Raw genomic sequence first — 17,546 nt, forward strand, 5'->3', positions numbered from 1 at the left:
AAAACGTTTTATCCATTTGCTAAAATATGCACACACTAACATGTAGAAATGGTGGTGCATTGTTATAGATGAAACTTATCCCTACGTGCTTACAATATTTAAGAACGTTAAAGATTTTTATGGTACTTTGTTTTCAAAACTGTAAGGCGGAGATACATTTACCCGTATGCCTCTGTATTAACCCGACCCGTGAAGATCCAGGGTAGAATAGGTCTTCAGCAACCCATGCTTGCCGTAAAAGTTGACTATGCGTGTCGTAAGAGGCGACTAACGGGATCGGGTGGTCAGGCTCGATGAGTTGGTTGATGATTGTCATCGTATCCCAATTGCGTGGATAGATGCTCATGATGTCAATCACTGGACTGTCTGGTCCAGGCTCAATTTATTTACAGACCGTCGTCGTATAGCTGGAATATTGCTTAGTGCGGCGTTAAACAAGAATCCAACCAACCAACCAACCAACTGTATTAACCCAGTATGGTGGTTGTTCTTGCAGTCGACGTTGAACCAGGAATTCACGGACCATTCTCAACCTGCATTTTATAAAAAATAAAACCTGACATAACAAGAGGTCATTATGCAAACTTGTAGATGCAGTATATATCAACCCTAACATGTCACACCCACTACCGGTCTCGTTTATTCTACTTCAAGAATCAACAGATTGTCATGATTTTTCCACTGCGTTGTGACCGCCTCCGTGGTCTAGTGGTAGAGCGTCCGCCCGGAGAGCGGAAGGTCCGGGGTTCGATCCCCGACCGCGTTAAAAGACGTTAAAATATGGTACTTGTTGTTACCCTGTCTGGCGCTCGGCATTAAGGGGCTAAAACAAGGACTGGTCGGCTCGGTGTCAGTATACTGTGTCCGAGTGTGGTATTCATGTTAAACTGCGGCATGGTATCTCAGTGAGCTAGCACTAGCACTCCGGACTAGTACAAGCAGCCACACAAACACACACACGTACATGCACGTCGCTATATGACGTTAAACCCCATTTCACCTCCACTGCGTTGTGTGTAAATTCGGTGATGTATGTAATGCACATGAACCGCCATGTTTTTCAAATTGGAAATTCAACAGCAATGAAGAGTAATTAAGCCCTGAACCGGATGCCATGAATGCTAAACTTGACGCCAATAACTATGGAGAGTCACTCGTGAGCAATGAAAGCTCAGTGGAAGACATCCAATGGACATTGATTTAGAGGCGACACAAGAATGTGATTATTTAGTAGACATTTTACACGCGCTTCCTTCATGACAATGATGTTATCGAAATGGGCTATTGTCTTGAAGTCGTTCGGGAGGGCCCGTTGTGCAACAAAGGCCTGTTGATAATGTGTTGTTTTATTTGGTTTGTTTTATCTGCTAAACAGGCTGAGTGATGTTAACAGGGGGTAAAGGATGTTATATTAGCGTAATGCTACAGAACCCTACAATCAAACGTAACATTTACTATTCGTCAAGGGGCCATGAAAAAATAATGCAAACAGTGCAAGCTAACGAAAACAATTTCATTCGGTACTCAGAATTCAACCAACCAACCAATATTTGTTTCAAGGCCAACTATCCTAATAAAACAACTTTGTAACACATGCGCATTTACATCATATCACTTTTTAGATATTATGTAAATATCTTGCTGAAATGAATAATCTATCGGTATTTTCAGTTACACATTATGACTTCAAACAGAAGATAGCTGTATTAAATAATACATATGTAAATATATACATGCCTGAAGGAAAGGAGTTTTATCGGGGTAGCAGCTTGGATTCAAGGTATATCTAAGCCACAGCCATAATGTAAATTTAAAGACCGACTAATAGTGAGTGTGGTTTTACAATATTCCAGCAATATCACGGCGGGGGGCACCAGAAATGGTCTTCACACATTGCACCCATGTCGGGAATCCAAACCGGGCACTCGGCATGACGAGCGAACGCTTTAACCACTGGGCTACCCGACCGCCCCGACCGACTTATAAAATTGATATATAGGCATTTTTGAATGGTTGGTTGGTTGGTTGGTTTGTTGTTTAACGCCGCACTCAGCAATATTCCAGCTATATGACGGCGGTCTGTAAATAATCGAGTCTGGACCAGACAATCCAGTGATTAATATCATGGGCATCGATCCACGCAATTGGGATCGATGACAGTCTTCAACCGCGTCAGCGAGCCTGACCACCCGATCCCGTTAGTCGCCTTTTACGACAATCAGAGTCAACTTTTATGGCAAGCATGGGTTGCTGAAGACCTATTCCACCCCGGAATCTTCACGGGTCTTTTGAATGGTGAAAGGAAATACGCTGATATTTTGAATGGTGAAAGGAGATACGCTGATACTTTAATTTAATAACGAGGTACTGGCTCAAGGTACAACTTATCTGTGAGTTTTGTTTGTTGTTTAAAGACACATTCTAGCGTATCGCCGCACCATATGAATCATCGAATTTGGATAAAACAATCCAGTGACTGGTGTAATGCGTAATGTCCATCGCTGTCGAGAGACGATGATACCCAATCGATCCTTCTCCGAGGATTTGTGTTCAGTCGGTTGTTTTTCCGTTCACGTGCCGAAACTGGACGATTCGATTTAGCGGAAAGAGGAGTCATTCTTGGTTCAGGGTTTTACAGCATTGTGTAAGTGGATCGTGTTCGGAGCCGACGTGATGTAAGTAGGTTATCACCCCACCAGATATCACAGTGTGACGAACCCTCAGCACACAATCCCACCAAACCGCTTGCTTGCAGAACGCTCACTTTACGCAATAACATGGCGGCTTGCATATCATCAAGAGTACATAAATATTGAAAAATAAAAACATTAAAAATATTTAACATATAATATTCTGTTTCCATCATTACAGGCCTGTAGGAAAGGTGGTGGGTGTGTTTAGTATTTCACAATATTGAAACATTATTACCCAGGCACGACTATTTACAGACCGCCGTCATATAGCTGGAATATTGCTGAGTGCGGCGTTACACAACAAACCAACCAACCAACAAACAAACAATGTACCTAGGAGAAAGAAGGCACAGATGAATGTTTAGTGACTGCCTGTGCATCTCGGTGTACAAGAAAGACTACACATCCTTTAGATGGTACGTGACCGATTCTCTATCCCCTTCTTAAAAATCGGACTTTTAATTATTAATATTTATTGCTGTCAGATTTCATGCACGCAAACTTCACCTTATTATGTGTCTGACTAGTTCCAAAATTAAGTAATGTTTTGAAGGCGACATCCATCTATTAAAAAGTGCTTTATGAATACATGTGACTGTGGCGTACGCGATAGCCGTTCGTAATAAGGCAGGAGGAGTTGCTTCCCTTTACACCGGTCAACGCGAACACTCGGGGTCAAACCAACATCTGCATATTTCAGTTCTAATATAATTAACTAGGTTTTGATGGTATAAATGTATTCACAGATGCGTCAATTAGCTTTTGATTGTTGATATAAATACATTAAAACCAAGAATGCAACATTGATGATTTTACGTCTCGGTTAATATTCCAAGCGATATTTTGAGCTTTCCCTGTCGTTTTAAGCATGGGCGGATACAGCTTTTTTGAGTCATCTAAAAGAGTCATCTAAAGGCCTATTTCAATAAATTCAAACGAAAGTGTACAGATGAATTGCTGCTTCGAGAAAAGACATACCACAGAAAAGGTACAAGATAAACAAGAACATCACATGTTAAAAAAGAAAACCTTAGTCCTACTTGTAGAAACATAAAAAAATAAAAATATATAAAATTCCTAAGTAGCAAAAGGCACCAGTTCTGTATGTGCCTGGTAGACATGTAAAGTTTTGTAAGAATGTATTGAACGGGTTTTGAGTTACACTCCGGAAACGAACGCCACCCTTATAGAACCTTGTCCAACTTGTTGCCATGGAAACGTAAAAAATAAAAATTCCTAATTAGCAAAAGGCACTAGTTCAGCATGAGTCTCATAGACATGCAAGGTTGTGTTGAAGATTGTCGTAAGAGGCGACTAACGGGTTCGGGTGGTCGGGCTCACTGACGTGGTTGATGCATGCCATCAATCCCAATTGCGTGGGTCGATGTTCATGATCTAAATCACTGGATTGTCTTGTCCAGAATCGATTATTTACAGACCGCCGTCATATACCTGGAATGTTCCTGAGTGCGTGTTAAACAACAAACAAACAAACTTATCAAACCTATAGTATGGGCAACCGCATCCGTGGTCTGGAGGTCGAGCGGAAGGTTTTGGGGTTCGTTCCCCGGTCGCGTCATACCAAAAGGCGTTTAAAAGATGGTACTTGCTGTTACCCTGTCTGGCGCTCGGCATTAAGGGGCTAAAAACGAGGGCTGGTCGGCTCGGAGTCAGTATACTGTGTCTGAGTGGGGTATTCATGTTAAACTGCGGCATGGTATCTCAGTGTGCTACCACTACAAATCGGCATCAGTCCGGACTAGTACAAGCAGCCACACACATACACACGTGCATGCACGTCGCTATATATAAGTGCAATGATTTTGGAGGTGACGTTAAACCCCATTTCACCTCACCTTTACTATGGGCAAGGGGTAAATGGGCCTAGTTGCCCTAACAACTATACAACTTTTTAATGATCAATCAATCAATTAAGACTGTCTGACAAAACGCAAAAGTGAAACAGTGCGCCAAAACGCACCCAAACATTAAAGGAGTTTCACGTGCACGATGAACGCGACTGTGGTTTTCAGTTTATATGTAGTTGGCTGGTGGCAATACATGTTGATGTATTTCGTCCCAATACGGGAATGTAGAACAGAGATAGTAGTTCACATAATCCACATTTAAAGAAAATAGTTTATTTGCATAGAGTCGTTCAAATGTTTGAACTTATATCAATCATATAATGTTTGTTTTTTCATTTAAGGGATTATCTTCACTCAATGTACTGGTAGCAGCCCCCATATGGACCCGGGGAAGATAACAATATGTTCTCAGCACCCCGTTGCTGGTCGTAAAATGCGACCGAATTGGACAGCCTGTTTTGCTTTTGGCAGCGACCCTGTCGGCAGAGGAAGGCAATCTGGTGGTTGAGGGCGACAGAGCCGACAATAGCGCTTCGACTCTAACTTTGCCGAGATGGGTGGTGGAAGGGGCCCGATTCTATCAATCGGCTGGTCATGTTATGCCCTGTGCAATTTCTCACAAACTTTTGGTATTTAAAAATAAATTTATTCAGAAGGACTATAATATATGTATCACTGCATAAACCTTTCTAAGAGCCATATTCCCAGAAGGCGGTGGCTCATGGGCCAATCTCGCGATGTTGACCTCCGAATTCTGTACGTCTCCAATTAATTGTCATTGGCCGAACCAGCTTGACCTTTGATTTGGTAGATAACTATAGCTTTTTGCGTCAAATTTGCTGGGGTTTAACAGCCCCCTTTTCTTCGGACTTTGCAGCTTGGAAATCCGGTGCAGTATAAGACTCCATGGTGGGTGGGGAAAGGGGGTGCTGAATCTTTTCCTTTCAACATGGCTTTCCAACACCCTGGTTAAAAAAGACGAATACATAGAAACTGACGAGAAAACTACGCCCATTTGAGCCGACTATTGGTTATAGAAGGTTTTGACAAAATAAACAAACTGAATCCATTTGCAATCTTTGAAAGTGTCATTGGTATCTGCGGATACGTTACAAATGTGACAAAGCTTCGTTCCAGCTATATGACGGCGGTCTTTAAATAATCGAGTCTGGACCAGACAATCCAGTGATTAATGTCATGTGCATCGAGCCTGACCACCCGATCCCGTTAGTCGCCTTTTACGACAAGCATAGTCCCCTCTTACGGCAATCATGGGTTGCTGAAGACTTTTTCTACCCCGGAATCTTCACGGGTCGTTGATTGAGTTAAAAATTGTTGATATTTCTATTAGTGTGTCTAGAATTAAAATAATTAAAATTCGTGCGCAAACAAACCAACTCAATCAACATCATAATGATATTTATCGATTTCAAACCAACAATGATGTCTAATGTGCAACACCCCTGTTTATTAAACCCGTGAAGATATCGGGTCTTCAGCAACCCATGCTTGCCTTAAAAGGTGACTATGCTTGTCGTAAAAGGCGACTAACGGGATCGGGTGGTCAGGCTGGCTGACTTGGTTGATGCATGCCATCTATCCCAATTGCGTGGATCGATGCTCATGATATTAATCACTGGATTGTCTGGTCCAGACTCGATTATTTTACAGACCACCGTCATATAGCTGAAATATTGCTGAGTGCGGCGTTAAACAACAAAACAAACAAACATTACACCTAACCTCAAATAATCTAACCAATGCCAAAGATTGGTTCGTTGTAGAACGCCGCACTCAGCAATATTCCTGCTAAATTACGGCAGTGTGTAAATATTCGAGTCTGGACCAGACAATCCAGTGATTAATATCATGAGCATCGATCCACCCAATATTGGGATCGTTGACATGCTTCAATCAAGTCAGCGAGACCCACCACCCGATCCCGTTAGTCGCCTTTTACAAGGTTCACAGAGGTTCCAGTGCTAATACATAAAAGGATGGAGATAAACCACATCCCTGTCGGACAGACCTCGTTACTGGAAATGGTTTTAAAAATGTGCTGATTAATTATCATCGGACTAGAAATGTCCGTATAAAGAATTTTGACCCATTTTTTGAAATTTGGACCAAAACCAAAAGCGTCCAATACTTAACAAAAATTGATGAGCGACTATCGAAAGCCTTCTCCTGATCTAAACTAATATAAGCACAAGGCATTTCTTTCTGATCCACATAACCAGCACATTACGAATAAGGTGACAATTGTCATGAATAGAACGGCCCGGAACAGCACAAGTTTGATCCAAATGCACGATACTACCTATAACCTTGCCTAAACGTGTGCACAGTAATTAAGATATCAATTTCACATCAACATTTAACGATGATATAGGACATTTTCCGCATTATTAATGTCCCTAAACAGGAGAGAAATATATGACGTTATAGAAGAAGCAGGAAGAGTATGTTCCTGAAAAGACAGCTGAACAACAACAAGAAGAACATCACCAAGAACATGAAAATTAGAAACAAAAAATTCCTTAGTAAGCCCACCCGGACCCGGAGATTTTACATTCTCCATAGCCTTAAGTGTGTTTAGAATTTCATCACGTGAGATATCTCCTTCCAGTGAGGCCGAATCAAGTGTAGGTAAATCAGCAAGGAATTGATTGCAACCAACAGATTTTGGAGATTTCAGGAGGGATAGAGGATACTCGCTGTTTCTTCCCCGCTGAGCTTCCCCGGTACTTTAACCGCGAACGGTGTCCAGGTTTGCGAATCAAACATAGCGATCGCGTCATCGGCACCATCTTGGAACCAAAAGTAAAAGTATGAATAGGGGATAGGAACGCCCCCTCCCTTACCCTCAGCCGCCACCTCACCATCAACATCACCCGCCACCTCACCATCAACATCACCCACAGGCTCAGCCTCAGACAGATCACCACTCTAAGTCATCAACCATGTCAACTGTCGTATAAATCAACCGCTCTAACACCACTGACAACAGGGTCCGGTATTGACGGAGAAACGGTAGATGGCTCGTTCACATCCGGGGGATTGCTGGCACTAGGCATTTCCGACATACGCCTATTTTGGTAGCTCTTAGGACAGTCAGGCCTAGTATGTCCCAGATGGTAACACCTGAGGCACACAGGTGGGTGGCCAGGGGCAGTCACTAGCATCGACATACGATCTCCCAAACGAACAATGTAAGGGACGCTGTCCGTTTTTGAATTGTCAATTGGGAGCTGTACAGTTCTAACTCCGGTCTGAATAGGGGCACCACCCACCAACATGGTTTCCGCTTGAATCGACAGTACCTTCTCATACCGGGAAAAGTACAAAGCTAGAAACGCATCTGTCACAACACCATGAATCCAGTAGACCCGAAGATCCACGACCTCCTTGTCATATGGAGAGAAGTCAAACCTGATACCAGGGTAAACAACAGACCCAGCATTAATGAGGAGACGAGCCCTATTTCCTAGACAAAATGTGACATACCATATTCCCGATGTCTCGGTTTTCCATATCGATAAAACCTCTCGGGCTTGGATTGAATTATGCGTAGCAGCTTTCCAAATGTCAAGAATGTTTTCCCTGTCAAAGTTTCATATCACAGATTTCACACGTACCGTGTTGGCGCTACGCTTCCGGTCCAAATACCGAGGAGGGACAGCTGGAGCCACTGTTGCTACTTGGTACGCCATTGCAGAAATGGGAGAAGACCCGAAAGTCACACAGCCACTACAATAGTTGCCGATGCCAACCTGTAGACCTGGAAACAGCAAAGAGGTAATACAATACAAGAAAATGCATACAAAATACACAAAATCACCCTAAAAGGTTCTCTAAAGTCTCGCTTCGTCAAAATATACTCTAAGCTACACTCTGATCTTAGCCAAAAGGCCGAGAAGCGAGGCCAGTTTGAATAGCTAGTGCCCGACTCTGACAGTCGTGCGTAGGCAAGAGAGAAAATCTCATCCAAATTGCCCCAATGTATTAAATAAACTAAAGGTAAAGATACTTTAGGTGTCCATCAAAGTCAAAAGCGAAAGAATTCCATCTAAAAATGGCATTTAAGACAAAAAAATTGGGAAATGAACATACTTGCACGAAGTGTAATGATGTATCCGGCGTGTTTGGTACTTTAAACATCATTTTAAGGGGGGATGCGACATTGATAACGTCTTGTAGTGACGAAGCAGACTGCTGTTGGAACAGAGTGATTGTCTAGACGTCATTTCCGGCATGTGACGTCATGGCCGACGGCCTTGGTTACGGGCGACTGCATGTAGCTGAAAGTTGAAAAATGCTACTTGAACAAACTCGTTCGGGTTGATGTGGTAAGAGGACGGGTTGCGTGTGTATAGGTATATTTCTAAGGTTAAGAAGTAATAAAATGGAGTATCTATTGAGAAGTGCGGGCGAAAAACGGAGCGACAGTGCAAAATAGCATGAATGTGAAGATGTCAGCAAAGCTGACAGTTCTAATTTTTTATTTTAATATGAGTGGTGGGCCATTCGCGGAGGTACTGCGATATCTGGTCAATCCGTGATGAGGGCGGAGCAAGCCCCATGTCACCTCATCCCATTCAAAAAATCAGTTTAATATTGATGACTCCATTAGGAGACGTATCAGATATTAAGCTGATAAGAACAGATACTTTTTTTCTTTTTCATAAAATGATTTATTATGAAGCCACAAACTGAAAATACAGATTTGGATAGCAAGGAAACCAATACCCCTATGAAGAAGAGTATCACAGTGGTCGGGGCAGTGGTTCTAACAAAGATAAGTAAAGGAGAGACAATAAGAAAAGAACTAAAGTGAACAAACCTATAACACATAGCAAGAAGAAGAACAGGTCAATCAAAACGGGACCTTAAGCTATAATGGACATGCAGAAGCGGGATTTAAGACTAAAGACGACAAGAACACAGAACAAAAAGCAAGCAATCAAAAACAGGGCATTGGGGTCAATCGAGCGGGATCGAATGCTAACATGGACAGACATAAACAGGAATTAATGATACATAAAACACAGCGTAAAATGATACTCAATCACACAAACAGGGCATTGAGGTCAAACAAGGCATGATCTACCGCAGATATGGACAGGCATACATGCAAAGAAACACAAAAGCGTAAACCATGAAAGAAGCATGAGAAATGGATAAACAAACAGGAACATATAACAATACAGAATTAATATACAAACTACAGAGACCGCAACAAGCCATGGTGCTGAAGATAGAAAAAACGGGTAGTTAGCAAGTTATCAAAGTTTGAAGTGCATTTTATTACTTGTATCGATGTCACAGAAATCTGTAGAAGAGAGCCTAAAATAATCAACTCGAATCCGGGACTTAAGAAGAGACAAGAAACGCAACACAATGTCATTGCCAGAAAGCTGTTTATGTTCAAATTTGTTCAAATTACGGACCCACCAAATTGCATACTTAGCCAAAGATAAACACACACAGCGAATTTCGAAGAATCTGGAATGAAAGGAACTAAACCAAATTTAATAATTTCAAAAGATTTCCGAATCAAGCCAGAGGAGAGGTGACCCAGCCAAGGGGAAAACAAAAGACCACAAAACATTAACACAGTGACAGGACACAAAAATATGATCTGAAGTCTCTACCCAAGAACGACAGAGAACACAGAGCGGAGAAATAGACATACCACGAGTATGTAAAAGATAGCGAAGAGGAAGAGCATTATATATGAGACGATAATTTATTAATTTGGGAAGGTTATCGACGAAAGAATGATGTAAATTAGCCCAAATCAACCAAAAATTTATCTGAGGATAGAGAGGATCAATTTTGCTTTCAACAATGTTTTGCAAAAGACAAGTGTAAATTTTGCTTTCAACAATGTTTTGCAAAAGACAAGTGTAAAACCGTTTTGTACTAAAATTCCTCATAGCAACCAAGTGATCATACATAATAGTTTCAAAGAGGTGAACAGCTGTCATACATTGGGATAAAATTTTGATGATTCAATCTCAAAATGTGGAATACGAAGGGAAAGAAAAGCAGGACAGTATAGACGAAGAGATAAACCAAGCCAATACTTAGCAAAATATGTCCACTTAGCTGAGCTACCTTGTATTAGGGTTTGGAGGTGTTTTAATTGAAAAGACTGTAATTTAGAACGGATGTGAAACACACCCAACCCTCCTTCTAGAACAGGTTTATAAAGAACGGAGCGTCGAATAGGCTCAGCAGTAGAATGCCAAATAAATCGAAAAGTCTCCCTTTGAACAAGGTCGACATAATGCTTTGAAACTGGTGCTGCTACTGCCCCACGGTCCCACAGTTTAGCAAGACCTAAAACATTGCACAGTAGTGTTTTCCCAAAAATCGAAACTGTGCGCCCTATACACATTTTTAACACAGTGCGGACTTTACAAAGTACGGGATGAAACTGATCATCATCACTGACATTCCAATTCCACAAATTTTTGCCTGGTCGATCCACGAAATGCCAAACGGATGATCCGATCTACTTTTCCATTTGCCAACAAAGATACCTTTAGTTTTAGACATATTCAATTTTGACCCAGACGCCTTGCCAAATAGAAAATAATCAGATAAGAGATGCTTGATTGAGGCGTCTGAACTACAGAATCCAAGGCCATCACCAGCGTAAGCAGATAATTTTGCAGAATCCCCTGAGCCCGGTAACTGTATACCTTGAATATGTTTATTTAAACGAATTTTATGCAAAAGAGGCTCCAGTGACAATACATACAAGGAAGGGGATAGCCCACACCCTTGCCTGACAGACCTCGTGACAGAAAATGTCCGAGAGATGTGTTGATTAACAATTACAGAACTGGATATGTCAGTATACAAAATTTTGACCCACTTTTGAAAATTAGGACCAAATCCAAAGGCGTCCAGAACATTAAATAAAAACTGGTGGGAGACTCGATCAAAAAGCCTTCTCCTGATCCAAACTGATAAAAGCACATGGGAGATTTTTCTGCTCCATATAATCCAACACATTATGTTGCAAATGGCAATTATCCTGTAAAGAACGGCCTGGAACAGCACAGGTTTGATCAAGATCAACAATATTCCCAATAACATGACCTAAAGTGCATAATTTCGAGATTAATTTCACATCAATATTCAGTAAAGAGATTGGACGCCAATTACGGACATTGGATGCATGATTGGCATACTTACAAAGCAAGGTTATATAAGAATTCTTAGAAGAGGTAGGTAAAGAACCCTGAGAGAAACACAAATTGACCATACGAAGTAAAACATCACCAAGGACATCAAAATTTAACAGATGAAACTCTTTTGTAAGCCCGTCTGGTCCAGGAGAATTACCATTGTCCATACCCTTAAGTGCTTTCAGAATTTCATCCTTAATTGCACCTTCCAGTAAATCCACTAAATCCAAATCTAATTGAGGTAAATCCGTAAGGAAGTCATTACAAACGTTCTCATCAATGGGCTCCTCGGCCAAAAGATCTGAATAATATTCTTCAAAAACGCCCATGATATCACCAGAGGTCGAGACTAATTGGCCAGAAGAATACAAAATGGAAGAGATGGATTTCCGAAGACCTCTCTTAGCCTCCTTACGCAAAAAATAACTTGAAGGTTTTTCACCAGTTTCTAGGTCTTTTGCCTTAGCTAGAACAAGAAGACCATTAAAATCCAACATTTCTAAATCCTTAAGTTGTTTCTTAATTTCAGTAATTTGATCAGCGTAACGACCAGGATGGAAAGAGTCAGCTTTACACAGGCTTCGATATTGAGAGACTAAGTCCTTATGGTGGGAATGACGAGCAGAAACACGAAGTTTTGAATTCACCTTGATAAATTTTGTAACATGAATTTTGAATTCGTCCCACCAATCCAAAGTAACAGAATCTTAAGATGGAATATGACTAAAACAGAAACCCTTGGAAAGGTTCTTGAAAGCAGAATCAAAGACAGAATTATCACATTTCCAGTAGGAAGGACCAAAATCACAGAAAGGATGAGGAAAAATAAAAACGGTCAAGTCTGGATCCAACACCACTAGTATTACGCCATGATACAGCTACAAAGTAGGAAATATGGAACGGAAAACATCAGAGATGGAGAAATCAGACACCCATTGTCTGACTAATTTAGCACCTTGTTGAGGAGTATTAACAGAACCACCCACCTTATCTAATTTAATATTACATACACAATTAAAATCCCCACCCACAATGAGAAGCCGACTAGTAACTGAAAACCTAGAAATATCTTGAAAAAAGACAGACCTATCAGCACCACTGTTTGGAGCATATAAATTAATCAAACGAATTCGAACACCATGAACTGTCAAATCTATGACAAGATAACGTCCTTCAACATCAAACCAAAACCAATCAATCACAAAATTGACCTTATTACTGATGGTAATGCCCACCACTCTACTAAAATTACTACCAAAGGACCAAAAAGCCTTCCCCCAAAACTTTGCCTTATAAAGCTGAGCAATAGATGAAGTATGAACACGTGTCTCCTGTAAAAAAAGAAAGTCCATACAAGAATTGAATTTAGTGGACAATAATTGAATTTTATAAGGAGAGTCTAAAAGACCATTACAATTGATCGATGTAAAATGATACATGAGGTGATGAAAAAATAAAACAATGCAACTAACATAAAGTAGATGAGATGAAGCAAAAATAACAACGTTGAAATTCCTCATAAGAGGAGAGGGTCCAAATCACAAGCCAAGTCTCATAGTCCCGGGGCATAAGAAAGAGATCGTTATCAGGGCCTGCCATTGAGGATCATACGAAGTCTTGTCAACCTCAGACCGGCCACCACTACGTGAACCACAAGGGGAGGAGGAAATCCTGGCTGCCTCAGCCACACCAGGAGGAATGGAGGACTTCCTCCGTTTGTCACTGTCAGCAGGTGGACTGCTGGGTCTCCGGCGACCCTTGCCACCCCTACCCTTAGCATGGGATGTCCCACCAGACGACGGAGAGGGCAAAGACATGTCTGCAAGTAAGGCGTCCGAGTCCTGTGACATCATTTGGTCCCCCCAGGAAGGTTGACCACCCGGCCCCTCAAGAGACAGGACATCCTCAGAATCATCAGGAACCACATCACACTCCCCCTCCCCCTTCACCACTTCCTCTCCAGCCTCCTCACCCCCCGAATCAAGCACACCCTCCATACCATTATCGGACTGACTGTCAGATACACTGTCCTCACCATCTTTGTCCACCAGATCCACTTTCTCATTGGCTATCAGTGGACCACCCTCTGACTCTCTAACCTCTTTCTCCCGTCTCTCCTCACGCTCCCTCTCCTCACGTACCTGAATCTCCTTCAGTCTCTCGGCCGCTTTAGCAGTTTCCTGGGCCTTAACATGCTGCCACGCCTGTGCACAGGTTTTACGGGTGTGCCCAAACCTAGAGCATTTGAGACACAAGGCCTCACGATTAGGAACAGTTATAAGCATGGTAGATCGGGAACCAAATTTCACAATATATGGGAGAACTTCCCGCATCACTTCGTCTAGTTCAAGAGTGACAAAACGTATCCCCGTGATCCATCGATCCCCATTATCAGCCGCTATAGTCTCATGGTCAATGCGCAACACCTTACCAAAGTCAGTAAAGAAAGATTGGAAAAAAGAATCTTTAACCGTTGCATGAAGCCAATGAACACGAACTGTAATGATCTGCTTGTGATAATTGTAGATTTCAAGTGAGGAGTCACCAAATGAGATAGGACTTAATTGTTCAAAGAGGTAAGCCAGATTATCCCTGGCAAAGGTCCCAAAATATTCCCCATACTTATCTGTTCTCCAAATTCCATCTGTCCTTTTTTTTAAGGCCAGGTGAATTTGAAGAAAGAATGCCAAATATCGCATCTTGTGTTTAAGGCCGATTCTGGCAAAACAACCTTACCGTGCGTCGGCTCATCTCCTGGTCGTACGCAGCAGCAGGAATGGGATCCCTCCTCATGGCGTTGTAAAGAGCCATGATGAAACAGGAACTGGGGGTTGACCACTGAAGGTCTACCTGTTACAAAGTAATTGTTCCCACCCGTAGACCTAGAAAAAAGAGTTAACTCAATATCACCAAGAATGAAGATTAACACAAAATAGAGTCTCCAATCCTGGTGCAGTTCCAATGATTAGCGCAAAACACTTCCAGATCCTTCTAATGAAGTCAGATCTTTGCCAAAAGGCCGAGAAGTAATGCCTGTTGCCGGCAACCTACATCTACAAACACAACATACCATTAAGGTGATATTAATTTACATGAAGCGCTTATAATCCTTGACCCGCAATATTACATGCACAAATAGGGAAAGATGTGGACACAAGACGAGTAGGACAGGCAAATTGAAGAAGTTTGTGAAGAAATTCAGCGACTTTGGTAAATGTTAAAATGGAGTAAATACAGCCATTTTCCTATGCATAAAGAGTGCGACGATAAAACATCGCCAGGCGTGGGGAAAACGTCCTGCAGCGACCCAGTCCAACATGAATACAGGCCGCGACATTAGGGCTTAATGGGCGGAGTCGGGCAGGCAAGGGGAGGCAAGCCAGTTGGAATAGCTAGCGCCCGACTTTGACAGAGTCGTGCGTAGGCAAGAGTGAAAATCCGATCCAAATTGCCCCAATGTATTAAATGAACTAAAGGTAAAGATACTTTAGGTGTCCATCAACGTGAAAACCGAAATAATTCCATCTAAAAATGGCATTTAAAACAAAAAAACGAATGAATAGTAATGAAAATTGGGAAATGAACTTACTTGCACGAAGTGTAATGATGCATCCGGCTTGTGTTTGGTACTTTAAACATCTTTTTAGTGGGGATGCGACATTGATAACGTCTTGTAGTGACGAAGCAGACTGCTGTTGTGACAGAGTGATTGTCTAGACGTCATTTCCGGCGTGCGGCGTCATGGCCGACGGCCTTGGTTACGGGCGACTACATGTAGCTGAAAGTTGAAAAATGCTATTTTAACAAACTCGTACGGGTTGATGTGGTAAAAGGACGGGTTGCATGTGTGTATAGGTATATTTCTAAGGTTAAGAAGTAATAAAATGGAGTATCTATTGAGAAGTGCGGGCGAAAAACGGAGCGGCAGTACAAAATAGCATGAATGTGAAGATGTAAGCAAAGCTGACAGTTCTAATTTTTGATTGAAATATGAGTGGTGGGCCATTCCCGGAGGTACTGCAATACCGGGTCAACCCGTGATGAGGGCGGAGCAAGCCCCGTGGCACCTCATCCCATTCTAAAAATCAGTTTAATATCGATGTCTCCATTAGGAGACGTATCAGATATTAAGCTGATAAGAACAGATACTTTTTTTTTTTTTTTTTTTTTTTTTTAATAAGACAATTTAATCAGTTGGAAAAATACAAATGCAGACAGCGCAATAACTACCAACCTACGAAATTAAAAACCATATCACAGAGGTGTAGGTTGGTAGCACTAACATTAGCAGCTAAAGAAGAAAAACAGAACATGAGTAATAAGGTCACTTCATGAGAACGACACATAAGTGAGAAAAGAAAACCTAAAGTCCAAGGAACAAGTCCAAAACAGCACACGTTCTCCAGAACGGGAAAATGAAACCAGGCCTATAGCCGTCTAGTCACAAAACAGGCACAACAGGGTTCACAACTTCGAAGCAGATCGAATCTCTTCTTCTGTCAAGGACATAGTGTAGAAAGTATTCTTTTGGACGCCCAGAGACTGTAGAGTCACTTTGTTCTGATGCACTTTAAGAGTGAGAAGGAGACGAACGGCATCCCGGATGTCTGGTCGCTGATCTTGGGGAAAGGAACGGACACAATTCGTAACATCGTACTTCTTCTCGGTGACCTTGTAGCACCCACGAGCTTCATCCCAAAAGAGCTTGACAAGAAAGGTCCACTTTTTACGTAAGAGATGGAGTCCCTTCTTGTGTTCCTCCTGCCACCTTGGGTTCACATAGACCGGAAAGGAAGTCAAGTCAAAGGGGTCCTTTTGTGGAAGAAAACGATCCTGTTGGGTAACTGTTTGCTGCAGATTAGTCTCACTGGTGGAAGGCGACGCAGATTCCAGGACAGAGTCCTCACTATCCGGCAGAGAACCACCTTCATCTTCAGGGCAACGGACACTTGGAACACTGTCTTGACTAGAATCAACAGTCACTTGGGACGCCGTATAATCCATCTCCATTTGATCAGCCCAGCTCAAATGACCAAAGTCATCATGCACATCCAGTACAGAATCCTTCATCTTTTTCCCATCATCCATGTCAGAATCTGAGGTAACCTGTGGCTGTTTCCTCTTAATCCCTGTCGCTGTATCCACTGGCACAGCTGGCACAGTAGGAGTCACAATCTGCGCAGAATCCGATTCAGCAATAATCAATCCATCATCAGAAGCACTCTCCTCCAGAACTGGGAGCTCCACACTCACATCGGGGACTGGCACTACAACCGGAGACACAGTAGGCGGTTTCCTGCTGGGAATCTGCTCATGACACTTGGAACGTATATGACCATACGTGTGACACCTTAAACACAATGGCAGGCGGCCCGGAGTCGTAATCAACATGGACTGTTTTCCAAACTTAACAATATGAGGAATCCCATCTAACCCAGTATCTGCAAGTTCCAGCTTCACATAACGAACACCAGAGATCAACTGGTCACCGTCGACGAGTTTCTTCTCCCACCAAACGTCCAACACTTTTCCGAACTGAGAGAAGTAATCCTTCAGGAATGAGTTCATAATAGTAGCGTGGAGCCAGTGAATCCGTAACACAACAACCTGTGCACCGTAACGAGAGAACGTAAGAGTATTAGTCCCATAGTCCACAGTCTCCAATCTCTGTAAAGTGTCCACCATCACACCGGACCGAAATGTCACATAATACTGACCCGATTTTTCTGTATTCCAGATGCCTACACAGTCCTTAGTACTGAAGGAGGGAACCTGGGCCTTGA

General features: G+C 42.2%; 1 non-coding gene and 1 pseudogene across 1 annotated transcript; both read right to left on the reverse strand.

The window, feature by feature from the left end:
* Positions 1-9,074: 9,074 nt before the first annotated feature.
* On the reverse strand, positions 9,075-9,257 carry LOC139459978 (U2 spliceosomal RNA; annotated as a pseudogene).
* A 6,498-nt stretch (positions 9,258-15,755) lies between these two features.
* Positions 15,756-15,949, reverse strand: LOC139459977 (U2 spliceosomal RNA). Its single transcript, XR_011652729.1, has one exon. It is a non-coding gene; the product is annotated as a U2 spliceosomal RNA (small nuclear RNA).
* Positions 15,950-17,546: the final 1,597 nt, after the last annotated feature.

The sequence above is a fragment of the Haliotis cracherodii genome, unplaced genomic scaffold (genome assembly GCF_022045235.1).
Source record: "Haliotis cracherodii isolate W230 unplaced genomic scaffold, xgHalCrac1.p SCAF_13, whole genome shotgun sequence".
NCBI classification, from domain to species: Eukaryota; Metazoa; Mollusca; class Gastropoda; order Lepetellida; family Haliotidae; genus Haliotis; species Haliotis cracherodii.